This window comes from Mercenaria mercenaria, chromosome 5 (genome assembly GCF_021730395.1).
Source record: "Mercenaria mercenaria strain notata chromosome 5, MADL_Memer_1, whole genome shotgun sequence".
NCBI classification, from domain to species: Eukaryota; Metazoa; Mollusca; class Bivalvia; order Venerida; family Veneridae; genus Mercenaria; species Mercenaria mercenaria.
This window is the reverse complement of record NC_069365.1, coordinates 43,315,542-43,332,326: the sequence shown is the minus strand read 5'-3', so window position 1 is coordinate 43,332,326 and position 16,785 is coordinate 43,315,542. Positions and strand designations below refer to the sequence as shown.

Genomic DNA, 16,785 nt, shown 5'->3' with positions numbered 1-16,785 from the left:
TGCCTCGTTTGGAACATTCAATGTAAAAGTCTTTAACACGTCAACTATATTTTCATGTGCGACTTCGAAAACAGAGACATTTGCTTAAAAGCTTGAAATCGAAGTTTTGAGTTAATTCAGTGTTTGAGATGAAATGAGACTAATTAAGTACGAAAAGTAATATCATGATTTAATTTCTCTTACATACATCTGACGTATCGTGTAAGAGCAGCTTTTATATCAGTGAGCTGGATTTTCTGAGCGTAGACTAATTGCTTTTGCGTTGATCTTGACCAGACGGGAGGTGAGCATACCTCTACGTGACTTGTAATGCAATGTAAAGACTAGCCATTAAACAAATTATACCAAAAAATAGCACAAAGCTTCCTTATTCATTTTGTCGTTCTTAGCTTAAAGAAGACAAAAGGCTATTCTAGCATAAAACTGCTGTTCTTGTCACTTTTCGGGGGTGTTTTAACAGGAGAGAAAAACGTGTGTTAACAGAGAGATTCTCGCGCTCGTGTGCTGTTATAACACCTTTGTATATATGCACGTTCCGTGGCAAAACGTAAACGTCACTCGGTCCCAAAACGGATAATTCAAAACGAAATGACGTCAACGTGAAAAAAAAACGTAGACTTTACCGCGCATTTCATGGAAATTTAATGAGTCTGAGGAACAATATACAATGTTACCTCTGTAGAGCAACATCGTTTGGGAGGTACAAATATTGACTGTTATGTAGAGGTTGTTGTTCTGGAGATGTAAATTTGATACTAGTATACTTCTGCTTGGGGAAGTTTTATTGATGTTGTTATAGAGAGATTTTTACTTAAGAGAGGGCCGCTCTGGAGAGGTTGTAGGCCTACTGTATTTGTACTAGGTCTTTACGCCATACCGGGCTCTGGTACCAACCAATTCCTCGGGATTCTGCAGATGTTATAACTGGATAAAAAACATGCGTTATCCCTACAATATATTGCAGACACTTTTCAAGGAAATGAACATATGGTATTTGTATCCCAATATTGGACAAATGACACGGAAATCAAAATCTATTAGAAGATAAACACAACCATTCAAAATTATAACAGACTTGGTTTGACTAAGTCTATTCATGAGAGGTAATGAAGCGTGCATCAATCCTCACACCCATAGTACAAATTTAAGTTGAGTTCTATCATATTAACATTTAAATGGACTCTGTGATCCCAAAGGACCAGAAAACACAACAGCAAACAGTCTAAGTGCGGGAAACATTTAATAACAGTCAAATGCACTTTAAGATGAAATCTTAGATCGTTTGAAGAGCATAGAACAAAATCATGCAAAAAAAAGCGGACGGGATTCTTTTAATACATCTAAAATGAAAACATAACAAAAGTGTATCTAGTCGAAAGTGATGTCTACATTTATAGACAGCAAAGAGTCTTCAAGAAACTACCGAACGTTTGAAATCACCTCACATTTTGGGACGTTCTGAGAAAACTAGAGCAAAGACTATATAGTTGATGGTAACAAATGTGTCTATCTGTATCCTTTTACACTGTACCATTTATGTTCTATCTGCGAATTCAATATTTATTCCGGAAAAATTCATGTGTTCTTGTCATCGTAGGTTTATTTCAATTTTGTCTATCAGGTACATGGAATAATTGATATAAGTCATAAAATGATAACACTGTGAAAAATTAAGTACAAACAATGTTTATTCAACAGATAGTTTTATTTTTGAAAGAGTTATGGTTATTTTCTCCATCATTTCCAATCATTGTCGCCTTTTACAGGTACATTAAATACCCATTAGTAGAGTAATTGATGACGCTTTAGATGTTAAAAATTAAAACGAAAAGTACAGAAAAGGAGATAAGTTTATCGTTATTGTAATCAAGTATGATTAATGTTGATTACCTTATGTTTATTTGATGTATAAGCCCGACGGGTTTTGATAAGTTCCTTAACTGGTTTAATATGTGAAGTTCCAGTGTATTATCTACACTGGCTCATGTGAATTTCCTGTGTTTATGTGAAGTTCAAGTGGCTCATGTGAATTTCCAGTGTTTATGTGAAGTACAAGTGTATTATTTACACTGGCTCATGTGAATTTCCAGTGTTTATGTGAGGTCCCAGTGTATTATCTACACTGACTCATGTGAATTTCCTGTGTTTATGTGAAGTCCCAGTGTATTATCTACACTGACTCATTTGAATTTCCAGTGTTTATGTGAGGTTCCAGTGTATTATCTACACTGGCTCATGTGATTTTCCAGTGTTTATGTGAAGTTTCAATGTATTGCGTTCATTGGTTTCAGAGCTAATTGAAGTAAAACTCCACTTTTTCTGAAATTAAAGGCAGAACTACAGGTCATCATGTGTAAACTTGCGTTATGATGCCAAAGGTTGTGTGAAGTGTGAAGTCAAAACAACTTTGAATATAAATGTAGGGGTAAGCATCTGTCCCTTTTTTGTAAACAAGTCGGCAATACGCACAAGGATTTTAAAAACGCCCAAGAAGATGACGTTGACGTAATCTAAAACTTCCATGTGGTGAACATAGAGCCGAAGCCTGTCAAGTATAATTTCTGTCACTCCCCATACCGATATAACTGTTTGATGTTCGATATTTATTATTGAGATGAAACAGGCATATAATATGGCTACTCAGAAATCAGGAAATCTGGCAAACCTGCTATTATTAGATATGTGTATGTACTCTTCTATACAAAGGAGAAGAAAGGACAATCTAAATTTGACAGAGTCAGTTTTTGAAGTGCGTTTTAAAACTGTGCCTCGGCGACTGTCTCTTGAAAACAATACGATATGTATATTTTATTTATTTATTTATTTGGGTTTTACGGAGCACCAACACAGTATAGGTTATATGGCGCCAAACAGGACTACAAATTTTGGTTTCATATCTCATTTACAACAATGTATAGGTTATACAATATATATATATAACCCGAGTACTACGGCAACAGTTCATCAGGTCTTGAAAATAGATATACATGTAACAGACCTATCAGCATACAATGAGCCCCGTATGATTTAGACGTGAAATGCTTTTGTCTAGAAATACAACGCAATGGACTAAATTTATTATATTAAATGAAATTAAGTGACCCAGTTCAAATACAAATGCATCATTTAATCACTCATAAAGACGCCCTAGAAATATTTAAGCCATACAACTCTTAACTTCGACGTTTTCTTTATCTAAGTGGCCAATAACTTTATCAAGGACAAATGGTTCACGTAAACCGTGAACAAAGTTGAAATAGCGGATGTAATATAATTATGTATCATTCAACAGACACAAGTCAATGTTGTTTTCGTTTCTAATTCGTGGTTTATTGTCTATCAAGCTTCAATGTGAAAAAAAAAATAAAAACAGTACGTTTAAGATATTTTCGACATTTTGTTTCAATAACACTGAATCAGATTTATGTCTATATATATAGTATACATTATTTTTCTCTGTTTGATCTAGATACATGTCAGTAACAGATGCTTTTGTCTGAAAATCTAACAATGAGAGTGGCAGAATTTATTCTAGTGATTGAAATAAAAATGACCAAGACTTGTAGCCCCAATAATTCTTTAAATGTGTCATTATCAATGACATTCTTGTGTCATTATCAATGACATTCTTGTGTCATTCTTGTGTCATTATCAATGACATTCTTGTAGATGTTTCACAAATTATTTCTGTACACCGCTAGGCCACCAGCTTCAGCAAGATCTATAAAATCTAGTCATACAATCTAACTAAATTAAATGTGCTTTCTACATAACACCATTAAACGTATAAGACATTTGAGCCGTGCCATGAGAAAACCAACATAGTGGGTTTGCGACCAGCATGGATCCAGACCAGCCTGCGCAACCGCGCAGTCTGGTCAGGATCCATGCTGTTCGCTTTTAAAGCCTACTGCAATTAGGGAAACCGTTAGCGAACAGCATGTATCCTGACCAGACTGCGCGGATGCGCAGGCTGGTCTGGATCCATGCTGGTCGCAAACCCACTATGTTGGTTTTCCCATGGCACGGCTCATTTGTTCTGCTTTAATACCATTGAATCAGGGAGAAGTAGATAAAAGTAACCTTTAAAAGATTACATCATACACTATTATTTCCCGGTGGGTCTGAGATGGCGGATGATAGAATAACACGGCATACTAAAGTTTATTTATAGTTCAAATTCTAATGCCTCATTTTATTTACGCAGAAATTTCTGTAGTGTGTTATTTTATCGAAATTCTATTTCCCATCACAGTCTCCTAGAAGTTTGTAGACGCCCGACAAATTACTTCAAGCCATACAAATCTAACTACGATGTTTTCTTAATCTACGTAAATGGTAACTTTATTATACAATTCGAAGACTTTCAAGAAAATATATTGCATGAAACTTGGTAGAATGCATGTTTTGAAGCATTCAGACAGACAGAAGCCATATTTGCCTTGACTTTATTTGGTCACTTTCGTTTCGTTACAAACCAATGAAGTAAACTAGAAACTCGTATGATAAACGCAAAGGATATATGAGCCGTGCCATGGGAAAACCGACATAGTGGGTGTGCGACCAGCATGGATCCAGACCAGCCTGCGCATCCGCGCAGTCTGGTCAGGATCCTTGCTGTTCGCTAACAGTTTCTCCAACTCCAATAGGCTTTAAAAGCGAACAGCATGGAGCCTGACCAGACTGCGCGGATGCGCAGGCTGGTCTGGATCCATGCTGGTCGCACACCCACTATGTTGGTTTTCCCATGGCACGGCTCATATTATTTCCCGACTTTTACAGCTGTTTCTCACTGAACGCAGGACTGTTATTAGGGAACCTTTCCACTGATGAATTTACAAAGAATGTTATTAAAAGTGGGTGTTTGTAGTAAATTTATGATTTTAAAAATAAAAAAAAAAATAATAAAAAATATGATTTATTTCCCGACCTTTACAGGTGCTTCTCACTGAACCCAGAACTAATATTATGGAGCCTTTACAAATGAACCATTCTAAAATATATGATAAATGCCAATTAAAATCGAGTTCTTGCAGTAAATTTATAACTTTACATGCACTACACACTACAAGTATTCAGATGAAAAATGCTTTTCAATGCAAATTGAAAAGTTGATGAAAAGATGGTGAACAATACTTCACATTTTCTATGTGTCTGAATTGTCATGATATCAAATAAAACATGTCCTTAAACAGCTGAAATCAGATTTCAGGAAGCTTACAGGCGTCTGGTAAATTGCTTTTTGCGTAAAAAGTAGTATATAAATATACATGAAATGAGCCATTCAAAGCATACCAGGAAAACCTTCTATAGTTACGTGATTTGTAGCATAAATATTCACTAGGAAAAAGCTTCAGGCAAAACGTTAAGTGATTGCAATATCGACATATTCCCGAGGGTAAATTTATGAAGCATTCAGTCCATTTGAAACAAACGCCCCCGTTTCTATATTTTGAATGATGATTCCCTGTTATAGAGTCATTCTGTAAACGAATGTAAACTTTGAAAATTCCATTTTACAGAAAGTGAATAAGATTCTTCCTAACGTCAATGTAAGTGCTATACAACAACTGCCATTTTGATGATTCTTGAAAGTCGCCAGACACCTCGAGGAATATTCATAAGAATTACTCAAACCGTAAATAAGTATCCCCAGAAGGGGAAACAACATTCACTAGTTTATAGTTTATATTAATTTATTTTAATGTCGATTGTGAAGCAAGTTCTGCAACTTATATTAGTCAGACTCGACACCTCATTCATGATGGAATCCCTCGCCACGAGGGTAAGAGAAAAGAGAAGCCAGTCTTTCTTTTATTGCTATGCGCCAAGCAAGGGAGCTACTGGTATCATTTTACACGTCTTTGATATGCCGCGGGATCGAGCCCACGACGTCCTGCACTCAAAACGGACGCTCTACCACACGAAAGGTGCCTGGCTCACCAAATATGGCAAACAAAAGAGCATTTCAGATCTCGTGTGTCCATGAGCCAGTTGTTCGCAATCAAATGAAAGTTGCATTTGTTTGTGTAGCTTAATGATGGTTTGTTTCTTTAAGAATCGTTTTTACTAACAAAGATGTGTTCAAGTGATGTATCGAGTAGTTTAAATAGTACAGTGCAACGAAACAAAATAGAGTATTTTGTAATTCTGCGACATGCAAAAAAAAAGGTATTAAACGGATTTGGAAACCAGTCTAATTGGTTGTTTCCGAGTACAAATTTTAATTCGACCAATGGCAATGCTGCATGTTTGAGACTGATCACATGATCCTTCCAATCTTAATCTCAGAACATACACAAACAACGTATTTGTTTCAAGATATTCGAATTTAACTAAGGTATTAACATACTGACTTTTCGAAACTCCTTAAAAGCTCTATGTCCTAAACACAACCATTTGCGTTCCATCGTAAAAGAAAGATAAAAGAAATTTCTGCAAATTGAAAATAGTTAGACGGACTAATCTAATCTATTGAAGAAAATGAGAATAATTAAGTACACATGCTAATGCCTCCTTTTAATTTCTCAAAACGTGCTATATCATATAAAAACTGTCTTCCTCTGGGTGATATCAGATTTCGAGAATCTTGAAGACGCCTGACAAATTGCTTTCACGTAGATCATGACTATACATGAATTCAGCCAGTCGAAGCAAGACTTGTAACTTTATTATGCAAATTGGGTTGGTTTTTCTTCTGAGAAAAAAGCGTTTCTATGAAACTAAAGAATGGTTTGAAAGAGCGACTACTTTTCAGACGAAAATATTCCAAAAATACAGACTGAAGCCTAATCAAAACCAAAGTATTCAAATTCTTTTTCGTAGTGTCTGTTGTACATATAAGTCAATCACGTTCTCCCGATATCGAAGACATACAGCCCTATAACAGTACGTAAAGAAAATGAAATGTTTATAAATGTCGGTTTCTTGCAGTGGTAAATGATTTATGTCGATAATTTGTTTCTGAGAACATGTTTCTGAGTATTCAGGGATTGAATACAAGTGTCGGAAATAGATGTAGACTTAGGGTTATGTAATCTGTGTTACTAAGATGCAAATTTTGCCAGAAATAACTGCTATCATGACAAGTATAAAACAAAATAATGAGATTTTCATACAAATTTACAATAAATGAAGAGAAAACATATGAGCACAATCAATTCATAGGAGTGACTTTGTTAACAAGGCGATTCAAAAGAAGTAACCTTTCTGATTTAAATGTGCCCACAGTGAAAAAAAAAGAAGCTTGACGGAAATGTGCACGTCCAAATGCATTTTCTTGTTTGAAAACACAAGTTTAGTCGTATACTAGTAAATAAAAACAACGATAGCCGCATGCCCATACGACGTCATAACCTAACAAGCCAGTTGACGTTCGATTAAGGAGGCATAACCAAATACTATCGAGTCAATCATGTAAAGCATGACACGGCATATTTTTTCTTTAAAAGTGTTCGTAATCAGTATGTTAATAAATTCTTAAGTAAACTTACACCCATTTATCTACTGACAAATTAAAGTAGGATACGCTAAAATTTCTTTAGCACTCTAGATCTTTAATGAAGAGAAAAAAGGTCGCATCCATTGACTCTATCATAAACGGGCAATATCAAAACGTAAATGATATTCAATTTGGCTAAATTAGCCAAAGTTCGTTCTATCCAAATATTGCGACACAGCGCCGCCGCATAAAAGATAACTGATGCATACAAATATCGAACAACAACACGCACTGTAACAAACTTATTGACTCATTTCGTTGGCGTAGCCGAAAACTAGTGTAAATGTTGTTTTTTTCCACAGCTTCATCTCTCAGATGAAGATTTGAGTCTTCATTATGAATGCGTTTCCATGTTAACGGCACTAGGATCGATATGTGCCCTTTCTCTTTTATTACTACTGGTCCACTGAGAGAGCCAAAATTATTTTATTGTTGTAATTCTAGCTGATCTGATTTTGATTTATCCAGAAGTAATTTGCATGTAACAAACGCCTAATTAACAACAAACTTGTGTGAATCTTTACTGCAGAAATCTTGTCTTTTTCAGAATGAAATTTTGCTAAACAATTTGAAAACAAGATCGTTTTTCATCAGTTATTAATAGGCATACTTAATACGCAAACATTTTATTTCACCTGGATGACCTGCAGTCATCATTTTTATTTTTGGGCAAACTTGATGTTAAAGTTTTAAACTTTAATCAAAATTAAGCAGGAAATATGTAAGCGGTCCGGTAACTCTCTGACTGAGAATAGGAACGGTAGATTTAAATGAAGAAATGAATTTCAAGTCACTGAATTTGAGTACCGATCTATCTCTATATTTTTGTTTCACAGTGACACTGACATGCATCGGTAAGGTTTCTAATTTACATATTAACTTTATAGAAGTACGAAATAATCTCTCTTTTCTCTTTTTTGCAATGTATATGGTTAATATTTTTGCCAGCCAATTTGCCGCACTGCCACGATTATTCACTCACTTATTGCCATTATATTCAAATTATTGGTGGATTTTGATGAGTGAAACAATTAAGAAATAATTTATAGCAAAAGAGTGTTTTAACACTTATTTATGCACGATGGGCAGTTATACGTCGGGCGTAATAATTTCACGAGGGCGCAGCCCGAGTGAAATTATTTGTACTACGTATTACCATCCGAGTGTATAATAGTGTTAAAATACAGTTCTGGTATAAATTATTTCGATTCCAATATGCCCTTAATCTAAAACAGTAGATAAAATATAGTAGCGCTCTTTCTTGGTCGCAACAAAAACATTGACGTCATCGCACGTTAACGTGACGTCATTCTAGCGTAAGAGTGTTTTAACAGAGAAAAGCATATTAGAATTTGTTTTATTTCTTTAAACCTACGGATCTACTCATGGACATAGTTCTTAAACTTGAAAGCAGTAGGAGTCAAAATAGTTAATGAATGAAAAAAAGTTTTTTGTTATCAATCATATTGAGAATTCCAGATTTGCGGCGTTATGATTGTCTTAGCTAATTCTTAGCCATATGATTTGCAATTTTGTTCCCTGTCAGCTGATAGAGCTTATTGCACTTGGTGATGAGCTCCATCTGTTGACATATCCTTTCACAGCAATAACCTTTAAGTCAGCTTCTCCAAATAGTATATATTACTGAAAAAATCTTCCTTTTAAATGTATGTATTTATGTATTTATGCATACATGCATGTATGTATACATGTATGAATGTTATGTATGTAGGTGTAGGTAGGTAGGTGCGTACGTAAGTTAATATACATTCTTAATTGTTTGCTGAAATACAATACTAAAGAAAACGGAACTGTTGAAATTTGTTTTTAAGTTTGAAAAATGAACGCCTAACCACAATGGAAACCAATACTGAGTAATGACGAAGTCGTAAATGCACAAAAACATTCCCGAAACAACGGCTAGCTATCTCAAATAACAAATTATCTCATTTATTTCAAACAAAACCATATGTGTCCTAGACAACTGACTAGTATTGGAGAAGTCCTAAATCCCTAATTAATCAAATAGCGGAAGTGCTTCGGAAATAGCGAGCAGATTCAAGTCCACTGCAAATAACACGTAAATGATGTTGTTTGGACAAATATTGACAATGAAACAAAGAAAATTCACGGAGCGTGACAAACATCCGCAACGAAGGAATTCACTGAAATTAAATACTCAAAGTTAACAAGTTTTATCAAACCCTTTTTAAAACCCTTATCGTGCTGGACACGACTGATTCTGCCTTTGCGACAAGTGTAGATCATAATCAGCTGTACGTCCGTGCAGTCTGATAACAATCTGCACTGTTCGCCATTCAGTCAGTATTGTTTTAGTAAGCACCCCTTTTAACAGTTAAAGGTACTGTCCAAATTGAAAGATGGATAAGTTCTTTAGGGTAAGGGTAAAAAAACTAAGCGCGATGGCTTTATCAAAACAAACGCGATTATAAATTGCCCGAAACTGAAATGTTGTTTCTTCCCAGTCTTACAATGCTTATCTATTCACCCGAAACATGTGATCACCAGCCTAAAACAACTCTTCTTACAAATAGGCTATTTTGCAGAACCTATTAGACATGATATATGATCTGTTAAAGTAAAATTCAAAAGCACAGATGGTTCATTCCGAGTTTATTCGTGGGAGTATTCATTATACCTTTTAAATTTTCATCAAGGGTGTTTAAATGATCTGTCAACAGACTGAATACAATTTGTGGTCGAGACAAAGTAAAATAAAATAAGTTGCCATCACGACTATTTGCCCTTTAGCTTCAGTCATAAATAATTTATAACCGAAGAATGCACATTTTAGCTTCATCCATAAATAATTTACATGTGTATAAAGGTCCAACCAAAGAACTGCAGATTTTTAGCTTCAACCATAAATAATTATGTCTCCCCCAGGAGACATATTGTTTTTGCCCTGTCCGTCCGTCCGTCCGTCCGTACGTCACACTTCATTTCCGAGCAATAACTGGAGAACCATTTGACCTAGAACCTTCAAACTTCATAGGGTTGTAGGGCTACTGGAGTAGACAACTCCTATTGTTTTTGGGGTCACTCCATCAAAGGTCAAGGTCACAGGGGCCTGAACATTGAAAACCATTTCCGATCAATAACTAGAGAACCACTTGACCCAGAATGTTGAAACTTCATAGGATGATTGGTCATGAAGAGTAGATGACCCCTATTGATTTTGGGGTTAGTCCGTCAAAGGTCAAGGTCACAGGGGCCTGAACATTGAAAACCATTTCCGATCAATAACTAGAGAACCACCTGACCCAGAATGTTGAAACTTCATAGGATGATTGGTCATGAAGAGTAGATGACTCCTATTGATTTTGGGGTCACTCCGTCAAAGGTCAAGGTCACAGGGGCCTGAACATTGAAAACCATTTCCGATCAATAACTAGAGAACCACTTGACCCAGAATGTTGAAACTTCATAGGATGATTGATCATGAAGAGTAGATGACCACTATTGATTTTGGGGTCACTCTGTCAAAGGTCAAGGTCACAGGGGCCTGAACATTGAAAACCATTTCCGATCAATAACTAGAGAACCACCTGACCCAGAATGTTGAAACTTCATAGGATGATTGTACATGCACAGTAGATGACCCCTATCGATTTTTGGGTCACTCCATTAAAGGTCAAGGTCACAGGAGCCTGAACATTGAAAACCATTTCCGGTCAGTAACTTGAGAACCACTTGACCCAGAATGTTGAAACTTAATAGGATGATTGGTCATAAAGAGTAGATGACCCCTAACAATTTTGGGGTCACTCTGTGAAAGGTCAAGGTCACAGGGCCTGAACATTGATAACCAGTTCCGATCAATAACTTGAGAACCACTTGACACAGAATGTTGAAACTTCATAGGATGATTGAACATGCAGAGTAGATGACCCCTATTGACTTTGGGGTCAGTCTATTAAAGGTCAAGGTCACAGTGGCCTGTTCATGTAAAATCATTTTTTGGAAATAACTTGAGAACCACTTGACCTACAATGTTGAAACTTAATAGGATGATTGGACATGCAGAGTACATGACCGAACTGCACCTTTTAGCTTCAACCAAAAAATCATTTACATGTGTTTAAAGTGTCCAAATATAGAACTGCTCCTTTTAGCTTCAACCATGAATAATTTACATGTGTATGAAGCGTTCAACCGAAGAAGATACCTTTTAGCTTCAACCAAAAATAATGTACATGTGTATGAAACGCCCAACAACTCAACGCACACTTTAGCTTCGAGCATGAATAATTAACGTGCGTGAAGCATTCAACCAAAGAACGCACCATTAAGCTCCAACCATAAATAGTTTACATGTGTATAAAGCGTCCAACAGAATAACGGCTGCTTGTATTCTGTATTACATACAGACTAATGACGCTTCATTATTTTGCTTTATTGTGTAATGAAATATTTACACGACAATTTCGTTAGCTGGATACCATCAAAATGACGTCATAGCTATAACGTGTCTACTTTAGGTGGTCTTTGCAGAAAAGTGAAGGGTAAACTTTTTCTAATTTAATGTGATTTTATGGTGAATACCTGTTTTTTACATACTAGTTTTCCAGCACCAAATCATGACAGATACATGAACTATTTTTATATCTATAAATGAAAAATACATGATAGTATTTATAATTTTGTCCATGAAGGATATACTTTTCTATAGCTTTCACACGATTACAAGTGCACAGAAGATATAGGATGTTCTCTTACGTTCGTTGAAAATTCCACCGACGTATCTATTAAATGCTTCATAAAAACCTCCAAATTATTACACGTGAAAGGTCATCTGTACGCTTGTATTTAGGCAATGAGAAAAAAATCAGGAGGTTTGCTTCAATAAATCACATAGTGAAGTTTCAATTGAGTCTCCGGCAAATTTCTCTCACACTGGCCCTGATATTAATTCTAAAGAATTCCTATTGATCCGATTCTAGTTAACGAATACTGTTTCCTTCCACTCTCTCAAAACAGACGCTTCCATGACTTGTGTATGTAGTTTTCTTTTCTTAACAGTGTACTGTAATTTTTCAGTAAGATAAATATTTAAAAAATCTAATCTTCGTTTATAACACACACACACACACACAAAACTTCATAAAAACAGTATTTTATTCATGACTCTTTGTGAGCCAATTTATGGAGCATATTGATTTTGCCAAGCCGTAAGGACTTTTATGTGAACTTATTTATACGGAGAAGGTTAGAGCTTTACTATGTTAGAGACTTTTAATTTACATAACCTTGTCCTTAACAAATTAATCGCAAATAATTGGCTTGCTTAGCCATGGATTCGTTCTTTACGTTCTTGACGAATGAACGGCAAGTGTGAGGCCGGCTAGCCTTTGATTCGTCCATGGCATAATAACAGCGAGTGTGAGACAAGGTAACCATGGTCTGCTTTAAAGATCCTGACATTTTCATTAACGGTAGCAGTATTTCCTACAAGTAATTCGCTGGTTAAGATAGAGTTCTTCGTAGTTATTTTTATGATCTGTTTTCAACTGATAAAATCTTTCAAGCTTAACCTATAAACTTTGTTTAAAGTGGAATGCAGCTTAAATGACCCATTCATTCAATTACATCCGCGAAAGTCGTAAATTAGAAATTGTTTCGATTATATGCAAACTTCTTTTCTTTCTGTCGAACACACTTTTTTTACATTTTTATAATTTGTCATTAGTTACTAATTTTTACATTCACTATGTTTTGTATAGAATATTTTCGTAGAAACAGCATTGGCGCATGACCATTTTCGCAAGAATGCAGTATACGCGATCAGACACCGTTCACTAAAAAACGAACAAAATGGTGTTCGAAAAACGTCATTTTGACATCGGGACATCCTGCAAATCATTAAAGATACCTACTTCTTGGTGCGATTCACGGATTTGCAAGAGATCTAAATGTGTTTTATACCAGCCTTAACGCAAAAGAATAAATTTCATTTTAATTCTGCAATAAAAATTGTTAGGTTTTATGCATAATTATCATTTATCTTTTTCCATGTAAGCGGTCTGGAATAATAATAATAAGAAAAACCTGCTGAATAAAAAAGAAGCATGTGACATAATATATCAGGCAGTATTATGCAATACGTTTATGTCGTTTGACGGTTAAATAAGAATTCAGACAGTTCAATGATACCTGTGAGCAGACTTGGTTAGTTAGAAAAATGGTATCTGGAACCTGTATTCCAGATAACCTCCCGTAATCACTAATTTTCAAACATAAGTGATTCTGGAAAATGAGCAGAGACCAGCGGTGAATATTAACATGAAGTATGCTATTGTTTTTCCTAGAACATGCGTTTATTGTGAAACGACGACAACAACAACAAAACGTTATTAAAGATTATTATCTGAACCCCTGATAGCTTTAAAAGGTAATAACATTTAATTTTGGTAAACCTATGTATAATTTGTAATATCAGCAAACTGAGACTGTTTTTTCCCTTTTAATTCTTCGTGATGGGAAGGTGAGGGAAGTATAAACACTATAATATTATTATAGAATTAATTACAACAGTGCCGACTGACCTGACCCTGGTAACGTTCCGTAGAAACTTTAGAAAAATGAAACGGTCATAAGTGAATAGTAAAATACATTTGATAGGCATAGGAAAAGAATAGGATATATAAAACAAGCTGGCACAATAATCTTAAGATAATGTGTTAATAACATCAAATATGATGGTTTTAAAATAATTGTTGTAGGTTCTTTTTTTTTTATTTTGGATGCTTCAACTTATACACAAGAATGCAACAAATAACAATGTTTGTTATTTTAAGTTAACAACTGATTGGACCCATTAAAAACTTAAGTACTTACTAGACCATTTTCGGAAGATAACCTATTGTTAGATGACAGAAAATACAAACTGCCATAGAGACAACAATTTGTGTAGAACATTTTGTATTCATTTGCGATTTATAGACTGTTTTAGTGTCGCAATGTGAAGATAATGGAAGTCAACCGAACCGACACGTGCATACTTGAAAAAAGCGAGGCTAAAAACTCCTTATCAGCCTATGATATACACTTCAGAATAAATAAAAAACTGTCATTTTGTGTCATTAATTTTATATTTTGAAACATTTTTACAGGAGCTAAAATAGTATCCATATATGTAAAATCATATGCATACTAATTTGATTCATTATTTTTCCTACTTCTTATGTATAGTCAGCCGTGTATGTTTTAATATCTATTTGAAGTTATATGTTTTTTGAATGGCATATGATAATGAAAACTTGATGTTACTATATTAGAAAAGTGACAACGATATTACTTGTTTCCCTTGAACAGCTAACGTTATACAGTAGTATAATTCTATATTAATCATTTATGAAAAAAGACTATAAATTGTTTAGCTCTCAGCAGACGATAAATTTTCATTTGTCATGCTCAATGATATCCAGCTGTTACATCCACAGCAGTAAAATTAATAATTGCCAATAATTTTCTGTCCTATTTAACAACAATTGTCCCTAGTTTACGATATTCATATATTATATGATCAATATGTTGTACACTTTACAATATGTTGTTGTGAATAATATTCAAGTTAGTTTGGAAATTTAGCCTTATCAAATTTATGCCAATCTAACTAATAAAATTTCGCGGAGAAACATTAAATATAAAGGGTATGCAGTTTAGATGCGCAAAACAAATGAATATATATTTTTCAAAAGAAAACAAAGGTTTCTATGTCCCGATAATAGATAAGAGTATATGTATATTTACTTCAAAGTTGTTTGATATAATACTTCTGTAATCATATGGTACTATCAATAATGTAGCAAAATTGTTTTACAAGCTATATTACACTGTGAAATTAAAATTAACTAAAATCTTACCTTAAAAGCGGTTTAGCTTATCATCCTAGTGATTCCATTCTCGAAATATTCTTAAAGTTTTGGTTTTTCCTGTGTGATTCTGTTCACACTCGGTTCCAAACTGGAATAAAATGTTACAATTTCTAGTATTCGCGTCCCTCATTCCATATACGAGAAATAATTCTCTTCTCAGCTCGGCGTCACAACCACGGATTAGTACGATGTAAATCTATTCTTGACACTAGAACGCTCTCAGAATGGTATTCAATGAAGACATACGACATAAATAAATCTCCGCCGCAGACATTGTTCTTACAATTTCTTCTACCAATTAAATTGTTCCCATATGGTACTCCATGTAAACGTTTTGTCGCGTGTGGTGCGAGATTTGACGTCTGCTACTGTTTAACCTCTAAATAAAGAAAACTTAGAGGGCAGATAGTATCTCTCGTTATTTTTTTTTTCTACGCACACACGAAAACTTATACTATGATGTATGTTTTGAACAAATATACTGATAACTCATCTTAATAATTTACTGTCAGTTGTATAGAAAACGAAAACCAATACCAATAGTTTGTATTATTTTTTCTGTTTTTCAATATCTTTGTGCCGTGAGTCAGTATGTGAATAAACCATTCTCTAAACCTTTATTCCATCAGTGTCCTAATCCTTCAGCGATTCAATTCCTTCTCTGCCCAGCCGACATCTATTTACTTTTATGGATGTATTGAAAGGAAGCACGTGATCCGTGACGTCACGAATTGTCACTGAATGCTGGAATAATGAGGGATCATTAAGAAAACAATTAATTGGATGGACGATAAAGCAAACAAAGCGGGTGTTTCAGGCTGAAGTTATTATAATAAATATGGCGGCATTGATTTTATGGCTTATCTCGCTGTAGTTATAGATTTCTGACAAACCTAATCTATCGGGAATAGACGGACTGGAAACAAAATGTGATTAGATACAAATGCTGCACGCACGTTTAACGGTTATCACTGGAACGAAGCAATACATAATATTCCAACCTAGGGCTATTCACAAATGGTGTTTCCATTCTGCGAAGGCGCTGAAAAAATCAATAGAGCTTTGATGAATTACGTCGTTATCTAATTTCGGATATTGGAATTCGGATTGGATCACGGCGTTGCACTTGCAGCTCGCGGGACTGTGTTACCCAACACCGAACATTCATGAATGTCAAATGGAGAAGGGAATGATAATAAATGCTCACCCATTAATGTCTTATCGATAAACGCGCAAATTCATGCCGTTCATTGCAAACCGCTGCTCACTTTTCAAAACTCCGGGAGCATTTATTTCATTCGGGAAACTTTATTCAAGAAAATCATCCATGTGTACATAATTGATGTAAACCGAGATAACACTAAAATGATTTAACGTTAGTCACTA

General features: G+C 35.0%; 1 long non-coding RNA gene across 1 annotated transcript in view; it reads right to left on the bottom strand.

Moving 5' to 3' along the window:
• The window catches only part of LOC123558943 (uncharacterized), a 57,984-nt gene extending 41,672 nt beyond the window's left edge, over positions 1-16,312 (bottom strand). The window contains exon 1 of the long non-coding RNA XR_008370972.1: positions 15,388-16,312. This is a non-coding gene — a long non-coding RNA (uncharacterized LOC123558943). The remainder of the gene's footprint in view (positions 1-15,387) is intronic.
• Positions 16,313-16,785: the final 473 nt, after the last annotated feature.